General features: G+C 38.3%; 1 long non-coding RNA gene across 1 annotated transcript in view; it reads left to right on the plus strand.

Moving 5' to 3' along the window:
* LOC111657878 (uncharacterized) overlaps nt 1-13,220 on the plus strand; it is a 30,945-nt gene extending 17,725 nt beyond the window's left edge. The window contains exon 5 of the long non-coding RNA XR_002760955.2: nt 8,324-13,220. This is a non-coding gene — a long non-coding RNA (uncharacterized LOC111657878). The remainder of the gene's footprint in view (nt 1-8,323) is intronic.
* The last annotated feature ends 568 nt before the right edge of the window (nt 13,221-13,788 follow it).

Consider the following 13,788-nt stretch of genomic DNA (forward strand, 5'->3'; position numbering starts at 1 on the left):
TAATCATATTTCTTATTTATTGTTATTTGACATTATATTTGAAATGATGATCTTCAGTCTTGTGGTATTTTTTAAACAATAAATAGAAACTGTTCCAAACTTTATAATTTTTTCACCATTTTGCAGTCTGTATGCTACGTTGTTCACAGTCTATGGTGTTCATTGGCATGAGTTGCAAAAGTTGTATATTGGTCAGTTTTGAGTAAAACTGTGTCCTTGCATGCTCCTTGTTGAACCTGCTCTTTAACCTGAAAGAACAACATTTATTGAGTAGTTATATCAGCCGTATGAAGCCACAGAACTGAACTGGACTTTTTACCCTCAAGTATAGGATTGCATGCAATAATCAACAAAATCCTTAATCCTGGTTACAGTTGTGTCTTTCAGACATGTAGAAAAAAAATCAATATGGAGCCCATCTATTTTTAGCATAGTCTTACATTTTTACACTGACCAACTCAGAAACACATAGACACCAAACTCCTCTTGAAATCTACTGCTGCCAGACTGAATTGTGATTAGATCAAAACGCACTGAACATGTTACTGCTGGACCTGGTTTATTACTGAGAGACAGTGAATTACTTGCAGATTAATGTGCACTGTGAGCTACCGTAAAGACATCAATATGAGCAGGATCAGCTATACCAGTGGATATAAATATATATAATGCACAATGACTCTCTTTCCTTGTGTGTGTCTTGTATGTAATAATTTGAGGAAAAATGCCCAAATTGTACTAAATTTGATTCGATAATAACATCACTGCTGAGTTAATGTCAAATCTATTATTTAAATTCTGATCTCATCCTCACTAATTCTAATATCAAGGGTTAGAGCATTTGATGCATAACAATACATTGTGACATCTGGCCTCTCTTTAATTAGTCCTCACAGGCTATTACCATGTAAAAACCGAATTCTAGACATCGACGTTTGAACATGGAAATGTGACATTAGATGGCGGAAAAGGTGGCATTTGGAGCAGACTCAACCTGAATAGGAAGTTAGTTCATTAGGAAAGTCAAAGGAGAGCTCAGTGCGAGACAGGCTTTTTGGGGGAATAAAATCAGCTTAGATAATGTAATGTCAGAGAATCCCTATCATTAGTGGAGATGTGGTGATTTCCTGTCTAGGCTTTACTTTTCACCACAGTTTGAGTGACAGAAACAGTGTTACAGTGTGACAAAAATTGTGTTCAGTGACAGAGACCTGAGTTCATAGAGTTGAAGATGGAAGTATTTTCCACAGAACTCCTCATAGGAGTTTCAAGGGGCAGAAGTATAACTCTATCTTTAATTAAAATGTTGGACATTTTATTTGATATTGACTTGTGAGGCAGGTTAAGGTGAGGTTGAGTGTAATATATGTATATGCTGTATATATATATATTTATGTGTGTGTGTGTGTATGTGGTATATGTAACCTGAGAAAACAGATTAAGAAATTCCAAACAGTTTGCCTGATGCAAGCAGTTTGCTTCCTGCAGGCTCATAAGCAGCACCGTGCATACCCAAAGCAGAGTCGGGGAAAAAGCCTCTTCCAATTCCCAGGGTGCAAAGAGATGGAGCAAGGGGAGTTTTCTAAATGATGAACTCTTACAAATTGATGACTAGTGAAGATCACTGACAACTTCAAAGCTGTGTGGATCCAGGTCACCTGCAAGACGGTTTACGTAGACTATTAATGTAGCCTGATTAAAGAGAAACCTGCATTGATCCACATCCACCCACTAGTATATTATTAAGGAGAATATCTCCTAGAAACAAAACCAGCCAATCAACCACTGAGCGTTAACTCACTGCTCCTCCAGCAGATATATTATGAACTAAAATAATTAGACGTGATTTTGTTTTCCAAATTCACAAAGACGAGGGAATCTTCCCAAGGTCCCTGGTTTCTTATTTTGCTTAGTTGATGCAAATATATTTGTCTGTTGTGACGCTTGTCTGGCTCTGAATGTCCCATGATCCATCGAGTAAGCAGTGGACCAAGAGGCATGTAGTTTTTTTCCCTCTCATCTCGCTTTGCGACAAGCCTTTGTACTTGTACCATCGACATTCTTCGGCTGATACCCAGCAGGAGGAGTTGTCATCATGGTGAAGTAGCGTAAAAGTGCAGCAGTGCAATTAGCATGACAAGATGCTTCATTCCCCTCGCCTTATAGAGTAGTCAGTCCAAGTATGACAGAAATTTTAAGAGTGGTTTCCCCTTCATCTGTTTCTTCCACCGACACTCCAATTCATTTAAAATCAGCATGCCAGTGTGTTGTAGTGTATTCATGCGCCAGAAAATGGGTAAAAATATATGCAGAACAGAGTGAGATGATGTTTGATTTATGTGTTTTCTTGTGATACGGTACAGCAGCTTTTTCTCATGGGTGTCATTGTCACAGCCACTCTTTTGATTTTGTGATTGACATTGCTGAAGTGATAGCTGTCACAAAAATCATCTGTGTGTCTCTCAAATACATGTACAAATTGGTCTGCTTATGTACATGCTACTGCTTTAGCTGCGTTTGTTAAGAATTTACACTTAATTCCTCAAAGTGAGAAAATAAAACGTTATAAGGTTTGATTAAGGTTTTGTTGACTTGTGAAAGATTTTGTTAACAATGAAGTCAAGATTTTGTTTTCCAGAGTTATGAATCCAGAGCTCTGCAGGCCATAATGTTCAATTTACCCCGCTGTCACTGATATAAGTTAAAGCAATCGTTCAGCATTTTGGGAAATACACTTATTTGCTTTCTTGTGGAAATGTGAAGTGTTATCGGTATGCTAAATATACACTAGCCACCACCCCTTAAACTCACTAATACCCTTTTTACACCGAAATTAGCAGGTCTAAGTGGATTTTTCAAATCTGGATAAACACGCCAAAAAAAGTGTTTGACTCCTTTTGCACTGCCAGCCGAGTTTGCCTCTGTTCAGAGAGGACACACAACTGCAGGGAGTAATTTCATCACATGCAGTTACAGAGAGCACACACACACACACAGATGCAGAAGCATGGGAGAAAGAGTGAGCTGCTAGCTGGTGTGCAGACTGGTAAAACAGATTTGTTGCATCTCATCCCTGGGTTGATGCTCCTGAAAGTGTTGGAGCCTCTGTGTGAGACGCTTGGTTGTGTGATTGTGCGTTGTTTAAAACTTGCGGCCTGCAGCTCACTCTTTTATCCCTGAGTTCGGTGTAGCCGCTGTGTTTCTGGTGTAACAGGTATCACGTCTGTCTGTTTTGAGCCGGAGCAGATAAATACCTGCAACTACAGCAAAGTCATTTGAGCCGGGAGTGAATGCTGATTTTTCCATTGCAGACAAACGCCCAATATTAGCGGGTCTTGGCTTGTTTTTGGACCAGTGTAAAAGGGGCTTAAATAACACTTTATATCTTATTTGTTTGACCTATAGGAAAAAACGAAGACTTACCAAGAGTCCAGGAATATACTGCTACCTCCTTGCTGCTACTTGTTTTGTTATCATTGGACAGAACCGGGCTATCTGCTATCTGTCCGCGTCTCCATTCTTTGTGCTAAATTAAGCTGACTAGCTGCTGGCTCTAGCTTTACAGATGTGGCATCAAGCTTTTCAGATAACTCTTGGGTGAGAGAGTGAATATTTATTTTTTATTTATTTATTTATTTATTTATTTTAATTTCAGTAACCCCCAAAATGATGAACTGTTCCTTTAAGGTTGTGGACAGCAGCATCATCCCCCATCCAATTCAGTAATTCAAAGACGCACAGTGATACGCATACACATAGAGACTGAAACATACTGTAAGTTGTAGAGAGACGGGAGAGGGAGCGTTACAGTAGAGATGGCAGGCGTTCAGCTGGGTTGAGGACTGGGACACTGAGAACAAAGGCGGCCTCAGCACAGATTCTGCACTGGGACTTCAGACTGTAAAAGGGAAGGGATGGCTACTGTTTCCTTTTCCTCCATTACCCAGAGGTCTTAATTAGTTTAGGTTAATCATGCACTGCTGTAATTGACTACTGTTGTTTCCCCTTTTCATCTATCATTTCACTGCCTGGAACCAACCTGTAGTGGGGCACCTCATTTCACGTAGCAACACTGACGCACCCCCAATTCCCTAATATGATTGTTCTATAGCTCCCTTCCTTCCTCTCTGTCTCCTCTTTCTTTCTCTAATCTCTGTTTGCCACATTTCTCTTTGTTTCTCACACACTTAATTAATCACACGTACACACATTGTGCCAACACTCCTTTGTTTTTGCAATCTTTACAGTCGTGTTGTGTTCAGTTTTCAGCAGAAAAAGTTCAAATATGCATGCATGGCACACAACATGATACAGAGAGATTATTAATCAGGAAACAGTCCGCTCTAATCATGACTCACAACTGCTGCACAAAGTCAATGTGTTGATGCTTAATAGTCTCACATTAATTCTGGTACTTTTTTTGTTTTTTTTAGCACTTTGGCTATTTTATCATAAAAAGCAAAGACATATTCATATACAAAATCAGCTAGAGTGCACTTGTAATCACAAGCTGCGTATGAAAAATGTTAATCAGAAATGATAATTGCATTCAGTTTTCAGGAGGTGTGCTCCTTCCTTGAGTTTAATTTAAGCTAATTGTAAAGCCGATGATTTTCAGGTTGTGTAGCTGTCATCGGCAACTTCAGAATATTTAACACTAGGCTGCTGGTTTTTAATATTTCCAGTGTTTTAGATGCAAAATTAAACTTAACCTGTGTACTGTGAATGGTGTGCATATCTAATGAAAATACTTGCTACTTGTATGCACATTTCCTTCATTATTCACTATTATTCACAGAAAGAGAACATAGCAAAAATAGACATGGAATTAAGTGGATTTTTAATAGGATTGCAACATGGAAAACAAGATACTGCATTGTTAGTTTTTTAGTTTTTTTTGTAAAGTTGCAGATGATTTATTACCAGGCTGATTTACACAGTTTTACACTGACAATAAAAAGGCAAAGGCGCATGGAGATAAACAAGACCAGGTTGGTCGAATATCTAATGGGAGAAAAAAGATGAAGTGTGTTTGCTCTTAGATTTCAAAATGTTTCCTCTCACAGTAACCAAAGAGGGCATGGTTATTGGTGGCTTTACCTGGTACTTAATCTGAAAGGGGTCATAAAGCATTTGAATGGGTGACGGGTAACCTTTCAGGACCGTATAAAATATATTATATTCAGTTTTGTGGTGAGTGCTGCTCTTTGCAGGCAGTAGACTCTATAGTGTTTTGTAGTGATATAAAGTTATACAAATTATGATGATGCAGTATATTTCATCTCTACAAACTATGTAGAGTAACTGTTGTAACACATATTTATATTCATTATTGTGTCATTCATTATGATTGATGATTTTACACTGTGCTGTTAGCATGTGAGCAGATCATATTTCCAGTAGGGGGAGCTGCCCAAGATAGCCTATGTGCATGTGCATGACCGCATACGTGCACGTGTATCTTAAACTTAAACTAAATCTTTCTCATCTGTCCTCAGCATCAGCAGCTGCCAGTATTTTCTCTATACAGTGTTTGTTTTGTCTCCTCACCTCCACAAGTCCATAGTAGGATTCAGCAATATAAAAAAATATATATACAAACAAACAAACAAAAAACAATTGGCTTTACAGGCAGAAGGTGCCACACAGCTTTAAAAAGAATAAATACTGTATAAATGCACCTGTGTGTGTACATATAACATGCATCATCACTCACTACCGGATGTTTTACCTTTACTGTTTATATATTCTTCTGCAACAACCTATAGCAGCTATAACTATAACAACTCTTCCTACACTCATGGCTGTTACATAAAGTTACAAGCCTCAACATCGCTAATTATATATTTCCTGCTATTTTCACAAAATGCTTAAATGCATCCATATGTTTAGTGCCCCTCACACCTGCACCAACTGAACCTTGGGTCTGCGTCTTGATTGACATGTTGACAGGCGATCACGCTCGACATGAAGCACGTGTAAAACGCAAACACTGTAGAAGCTGTTAGAAAGACATATTTTTTTATAGCACACATGCTGCTTAAAAACTGACACTGATGCATGATGGAAACACGGGTAAATACTGATAAAGATGACAAAACACAGCACTGCTGTCAGAGGCTTTGTCGTCTAATTAATTTCTTGTTATACTTCAGATTACGTCACTATATAGCAGCTTCTGTGTTTGAAGATGTCTGAGGACAATGTGTATGACATATGACTGATGTAAATTGTTAATAGCTCTCTGTAATTGTGTAATTTTTGAAAATCATTTCAAGTCTTGTCTTCAAAAATCAAGGCAATAACAAATGTATCTTATTATCATTATAAAGTCAGAGTAAGAATAAGGTGACTCATTACACCCTGTTAAGACCCAAAAAACATTATTATTTCGAGTAAAATTTTCTTTGCCCGACAAACAAAAACAAAAATCTCTTCAGCAGTTTCCATCCATTCAGAATGCTGCTGTTGGGGCCCCAACAAGAGGAACTAAAAATGTCATGTTCATTTTCAGGTCTCTGCAGTTTTAGTGCGTCATAGAATTGCTCTGTGGTTTAGGCCCAAAATACATTACTGACCATATTAAGTCCTTTTGCCATTGTCTTTGACCGAATCTTGAAACAAATCATTATCCACCCTGCAATTATGAAACTAAATTTCATTTCATTGGTGAGAGGCACTTATTGGAAGTCTTTTTTATTTCTTCATGACCATTTTTTATTTATACTCTATTTAATCAGGAAGTCACATTGAGTTCAAGATCACCTGAGTACAGAAAATAAAAGAAGACTAAACTCCATTGTATACACAAGCATAAGTGGACACATACTTGAAAACAATAATAGACATAAAGTCTGAGAGAGCAACCCTGTCTCCTACGAATCACATTTAACTTCTTTCCAAGTTATGCTGAGGTGGCAACGTAATTCAACTGTAATGTTTTTTGTTTTTTTTGTTTTTTGCTGTTGTTGGTGGTGCTGTTGTTGTTTTGAATGAATGATTATTATTAAAGGGCAGCTGCAGAGTCATCAGGAGGTGGCTGGGGTGGATGGCGGCTGTCGCACAATTACCACACCAGAGTGTATGCATCCATAATCCCCTCTGTAGTTATGTTTAAACAAAAGCATTTTGCTTTTAAACCAGATCAGGATCTTTCCTTAACCTGCTGTGAGTGAGTAAACATAACCATAAAGTCCCTACAAGTCTATAATGCACTACAAGATCGGATATTTTGGCGGAAAACAAACACATTGTCTATGAACTAATACTGATATGGTCAATATCAATGTATTTGTGACTTGTGGCAAAGTATGTTATTTAAACACATAACCTCATACCCTTAATGTATCCACTCAAGATTACATTTCCCAAAACGTATTTGCTTTTGCAAAGGAGCTGTGTGTAAATGTTTGTAGGAGACAGTCTTGGACAAGGAGCTAGACTGAGCTGTGTAGGACCTTAAGAACAGAGCTCAACAGCAACTCTTTGCATTGTAAAACAAAAGGTTGCTTATCTTTTCCTTACTCTCCATTTCCCCAAGGTCTCGGGTGAACGACTGGATGAATGAATGAGTTCACAAGAGTGTGACTTAGCACTAACTCATGTGAACATACCAAAGTCAGGAAGTGCCAGCCCTGTTGGGAAGCACAGGGGAGAGATAATGGCTACTGTCTGTGCACACAGCATATGCTAGACCATAAGTGTGTCTGTCAGTGCCTCATGCAGCTTCGGTCTACTCTAGGCTGAAGGACATAGATGAAAAAGCAGTGTTTACCAAATCTGTTTTGAGGAAAACAGTTTGAGGTTATTTTGATTAGAGAGATCAAAAACAGAATAGATGTGTGGTGTCATTAGAGAGGATCCTGGTGCAGCTGCAGGTAAAGTACATTTGTACAAAGAGACTTGATAGATGTTGGCAGGTTATCTTAGTGTCTATAAGTTAACAGAAAAATGAAACAGCTCTGCACTGGCTGATGTGGCCCCTCTGCTCTTGGTACCTACACTTCTGTGAACAGCCTGCTGCTTTTCTTTTGGCATTCTCGAGGAAGAAAATTGAAATTATCACAGAGAAAACTCTGCACATCCTGGGCTCACCTAGAGCTGATATAAAATAAATAAAGGCATTTCACACCAACTGTGCAAAGCAAATGTGTTTGTTTTCTCTGTCACATTTTAATGGTCTCTGTCCCTCGAGGGAGAGTCCTGCTGTGCGAACCTGTTTCCTGATTGAGGTTCATCTTGGTGGGTTTTCATATTCCAGTTCAATAGTGCCCTCAGATTGTTAATGCCTAATTTTGGTGTGCCACTTTCTGTGTTTATTCAGGGCTAACAGCTCGTCTTGGATTGGATGACAAACCAAAGAGACAGGCTGACACTGGGCTGTCAGGGTGATGCCAAGCCATCTGCTCCTCTGGAGCTTCCAAGCGGGAGCGAGGTGGGCAGGAGTGGAGAAGAAAAAAGAGTAAGAAAACTAACACTAACCCCCCAGAAACTCTCTTTTGCCTAACCCATAATTCCCAAGCTGATATCAAATGGCAAATCATAAAATTATCTTCGGAAATATGAGAGGGGTGGTTCACAGTTTTCAGTAGGAGGTTACTTGCGCTTCCAAGCAACCAAATTTCTACAGAGATTTTGTGTCACTCATGGAACCCTGAGGACAATCCCAGATGGCTGCACCTCAGCAGTCCTGAGTCATTTGGTATGGAGTGCATAAAGGTCACTTCACAAGAAGACGAAGAAGAAGAGGAACAAGTTGAACACACAGAAGCACTGTATCACATTAAGCAATATTAATAACACTTAATAAAAACAGTAATTATAGCATTGCAGTAAGTGTAAGGGGAGCTTAAAATTGCTAAAAGTATTTACACAGGAGAAAACTAAAGAATGAGCTCTGTCTGTTAAAAGTTATAACTAGAAGTAAAGGTCCAGGTTAAAATAGAACCTAAGTTCATAAAAAGTTTTGTAAACAGTGTTGACGTGTATTGTGGGTGGAGCTGAACTAGTGACAGAAAGTGACAGCGGTATCAGGTGTCACTTTAAAACAATATACAAGGTATATGGATCAACTGGATGTCCTCTCCAAACATTTGAATGGTTTGCCAGCAGAAGATAAAGTTAAAGACGAGAATAAGTGAACAATGCCTGAGCAAAATCTGGACATTCTGGAACCATGGACACTTCCCCTTAAGTCACCCTCACTGATTACTTTATAACGCTAATGATATCATGTGGTCTTAGCTTAGCTAACTTTGTAACTTTGCAAGTAAAGCAGATATAATATTACTATATTCCCCATTCATTCATTAAATGCTTGCATATGTACTGCCTGATGTCAAAGCCAAAGTGTCTATGAGCAATTCGGTTTGTTTACATGCTAGTTCTGCTTAAATGCTAATGTCGCTAATGAAATAGCCTACCGAGAATGCCATCATTGTGGTTGCGGCTGTTATTAAGTTATCATCATTAACTACATCATTGATTTTGCCTTTGTGTGTGATAAACAGTGGCGATTTCATCAGTCCAGTCTGTCCATTTAATGGCTTATGAACATAAACGTCTGCGTTTAGCCCCAAAGGGCGTGTTCGGCAACGGTATATAAAGATCAATGTCGTCTTTTTTTGTTTTCCAATTGTGACATCCGACAGCACAATAAACATACTTTTTTTTTCTTGCTATTCTGGGGATCTCACCTGTTTCACACTAGTTGTTTCCACTTTTCCTGCCACCACAATGCGATCAGAACAACTGATGTAACCATGAAGTCAACTCTAAATTGGGATATAGTTCCCTTGAAGTGTCATACTCTAATTGACATACTGAATGTCTGCTTGTAAAACAAAACACTGCGCTGCCTGCTCGCTCATTTTAAGTTGGTGCAGATTTTCAAACATGGGGTGATGTTGGAAATGATGGCATCATTTTCAGATTTTCAGGTAAAATGATCTTGATTGGGACAGTGCTGAGGTTTTCAACCATAGAAAAATATGTCAGGGCTCATACTGTGAACACTTTCAGTATCGTTCAGTCTTTTAATATACTTTCAGTCATTCTGGTGGAGATGAAAATTATGCTTAACAATAATAGTACTTGCACTTTCTGTTACTGTTATGTTTGCAGAGAAAACAACCGTACATCCTCACATCGCAAGTCACTCGACACAAACAAGTATTGTTTAAGAACAGCAGTGCTGTTGTGATTCTATTTTTGGTTGCCTATTTGTTAATCTCTACAAAGACTTGCATTTTTATTTCCTTAATGTCCTGAAAGTCACAGTCACTGGTATGCAAAGCTAGGTATCAATTACCTCCATTGCACTCCTGCATCTCTCTTTCCTCTCAGTTCCTTGCCTCTAAGAAGGAACAAACAGTGACTTGCAGGCATCTGAAGTCCTGGTTCAGTGATGGAGTGGATGACAGACAATAACAGGTATAAAACAAATGCGGCAGAGTAGAACAATAGCAAACGGGGAGCGCACAGAGAATTTGATGACTGGCTTACACAGAGGAACTTTTTCCATGGTTAAATATAATCATCCTCTGTTCTGCATGCACACTCAAGGGAAATTCCCCTGGGAGATCATTTACATGAAACTTGGCAAATTTAGCAACTTCTCAGATTCACTGCTGTGTTTTTGAGGTTAATACATCCCACTAAGTGCACTTGGGACTTATCTATTGGACCTGAGTGATTGCCATTCAAAAGTTTTCAGAAGGGAACTGAATATTGAGGTCATAACAATTTTACACATGTATTATATGACATTTACCTAATTTATATATTGAAAATCACAATTGAAAATCCGAGACACAAGATCGTTGTCTGAGTCTTTATCTGTAAAGAGATTTTCTGAAAATGTCATTACATGTGTGAACATTTTGTTGCGCAGGATCAGCTGCACAAATGTACAATAAACATGTCAAGGAATAAATAACACATTGATCTGCGAGAAAATAAGTCTTGCTTGAGAGACACGGCTTCCCCTGAGCATGTCCATATATTATGGCTTTCAAACATGTCCCACTTATAACAGCTTCAATTAATACAAAAAAATAATAAACAGTTGTGACGGCAAGATTAAGAATGCCCCCAGTGAAACATGCTGCTGCTTATGGTTCTTGACAAGAGAAAACTGTATTTCATCTTTTGTATATTAACGGAGGCGTTAAACAAAAGAGATAAAACTTACTGTATGAAGGGAACGACTGAAAAACACGTATACTGCACAGTGTTTAATTATGATCAGCATGTCACTACAAATCATCTACAAAGATGTAATATAATTTGTTCAAATTGTTAAATGAGTACAAGCCTGCTTTGGGTTGGTTTATGCTTTTTTCCTTACTGTATGTTTTGTTCAGTTCATCAGCAGGTCATGTGACAGGGTATGTGAATTGCTGAATTGACTGAAAGGGCAGAAATGCTAGTAGTATGGGGGGACTGGTGTTCCAACAAAATGTATATAATGTAGTATTGAAATTTTCCAATAAGGTTTTGTCTCTTACCCCTTCTTTCATAGTGATAATGTTTCTTAGAGGATGAATCCTACTGACTTTGGTGATCTCCTGACTTTTGCAGGCCACTGTGAATATCGATGGATTGCAGTTAATTTTGGAGCACATTATCATTATATTAATATTTAGAGCCAGTTTGTTGATTTATGACTAAATACCTGCTAAACTAATGTCACTCCTTTAGCGGTGCCTTGTGTTTAGTGCTAATTAGAAAATTATTTATAATTGTGAACGTGGAAAACATTATAGCCTAGCTGCTCAACATCAGTGTGTTAGCAGGGTCATTGTGTCCATGCTGGCATTAGCATTTAGCCCAAAGCCCCAGTGTGCAGCCTGTCAGAGCTGCTAGCATGTCTATGGACCGTTGGGTTGTATTTAATGACATAGAATCAAACACTCAAAAATCACCTAATGCAGCTTTAAAAAAATCTTTATGAAGTGATACATTTTGTACACACACACAAACACACACACACACACAGAAGGACATACGGACCCTTGTGATTCCACTTAATGGGCGGATAGCTTGTAGGGTCATTAAATGATTAGATATTGCTTTAGTAACATCACTTTGGTTGAATCAAAGCTGAAATGGTCATTTCACTGCACATCATGGGAAGCAGAATTTATGTGCAGAAAAGTCAAGGTGAACAGGAGGAAGTGTTCTCAAGTTAAGTGGAATCCAACTGTAGGTAAATGAGTGGTGGTGTGAAACGTAGTCTTTTTTATCTTCAGCTCCTCTTAATCTAGCATCTGTCCCTGAAGAGATTAAAACAATGGACTCAGTAATTGAGAAACTACAATCAAATGAGGGCAAAAGTTTGCCCTTTGAGGTATAATGATTTTACTCACTTCCACTCCCACAATTTCATGGAGCTAAATAATAAATTGTACATTCAGCAGCCGTTTGAAATGAATGTTTGAAAGCAGCAGTTGCTGTTTATATACAGGCAAAGGAGTGTGCTCCACAGAACAAACTCTAAGAGGGGGAAAAATAATCTTGTCATTTTCTTGTTCAGTCTTCGATATTTTCTACAAACTGTCAACAAACTTAGCTGCAGTGACGTTATATTTTTCTCCAGAAACATTGTTTGTGCCTGGTATTATAGAACAGCATGGATCCAGGCAGTTTGTGCATTGTGTACTCATCCCTCTTTCCCTCTCTCTGTCTCACACACACACACATGCACACACACGCACACACGCACACACAACATAAATGCATCTAGATCCAACTTTGCTTTTAAGTCTTTTGGCTTGACACAAAGGGGATCCTTCCTTCCCAACACATCATGTGAAAAGAGAGAAAATCAAAAAGACACAAAGAGCCGTGTCACTATTCAATGGGGAGAAAACTCATTCTGTCACTGCTGCCATTCTGTGTGAGATTACAGTGGGGACCCATGGCCCATGTTGCCTTTGCATCCCTCTTGCATTCTATCATTGATGGGTTGTGTGTCTGCATAATGAATGCCCTGTTGTAGGGTGTGTCAACATTCACTGTGTTTGTATTAGTTGTGTCTATATGTGTTATATATTACTATTAACTAATCACATATTGACAGATAACACAAATATTTTATGTGCTGTCCGGGAAGTACAGACGTGTTGAATATGATGCACACTTATTTTTTAAGGCTGTAGAAATGTTGCACAGCTGACCTATATCTTTGTAAGCATCTGGAAATAAAGGCATTGTTAGCAGCTTCTGTCTCCACATTTGCATGTAGCCTAATGATGTTCCTCATTTTTTGTGTATGGAATCTGTAATGAAGCAAAGAAAAACTATGCAACTGCATGGCATGAGAGAATAATGCACATTAATAAGTAAACAATCAAATAGTAAGAAATAAAGAAATAAAGCTCGAGTAATTAGTTTTGCTGGTAATTTGTTTTGTTCTTGCTAACTTGTACTGCCATACTTTCTATCAATTAACACAAAATCTCCTGCTCAGTCTGTGATAAAGCTGTAATGTAGTTTTGTGGCCTATTTTCAAGCAAAACAAAGCATCGTGAAATAAAACTGTGAACACATTAATACTCCAGGACTCCTACAGGTATTTTACACTTCTCCTGGGGGATGTCAGCCCTCCAGTGTCATGTCATAGGTCATCATCTCCAAAGCAAATATTATTCAAAACATTTATAAAATAAAATAAAAATGTTTCTCTTCATAAAATGAACAGAATTGTCATCAGGTAAATGTAAATATGTTTATATGTAACCGTGTGTTGGCAAAGTATCTTCATTGGCAATATTTATCAACACGTTA

This window comes from Seriola lalandi, unplaced genomic scaffold, assembly GCF_002814215.2.
Source record: "Seriola lalandi dorsalis isolate HSWRI2012SDOR001 ecotype SW California unplaced genomic scaffold, Sedor1 jcf7180002054417, whole genome shotgun sequence".
Taxonomy (NCBI): Eukaryota; Metazoa; Chordata; class Actinopteri; order Carangiformes; family Carangidae; genus Seriola; species Seriola lalandi.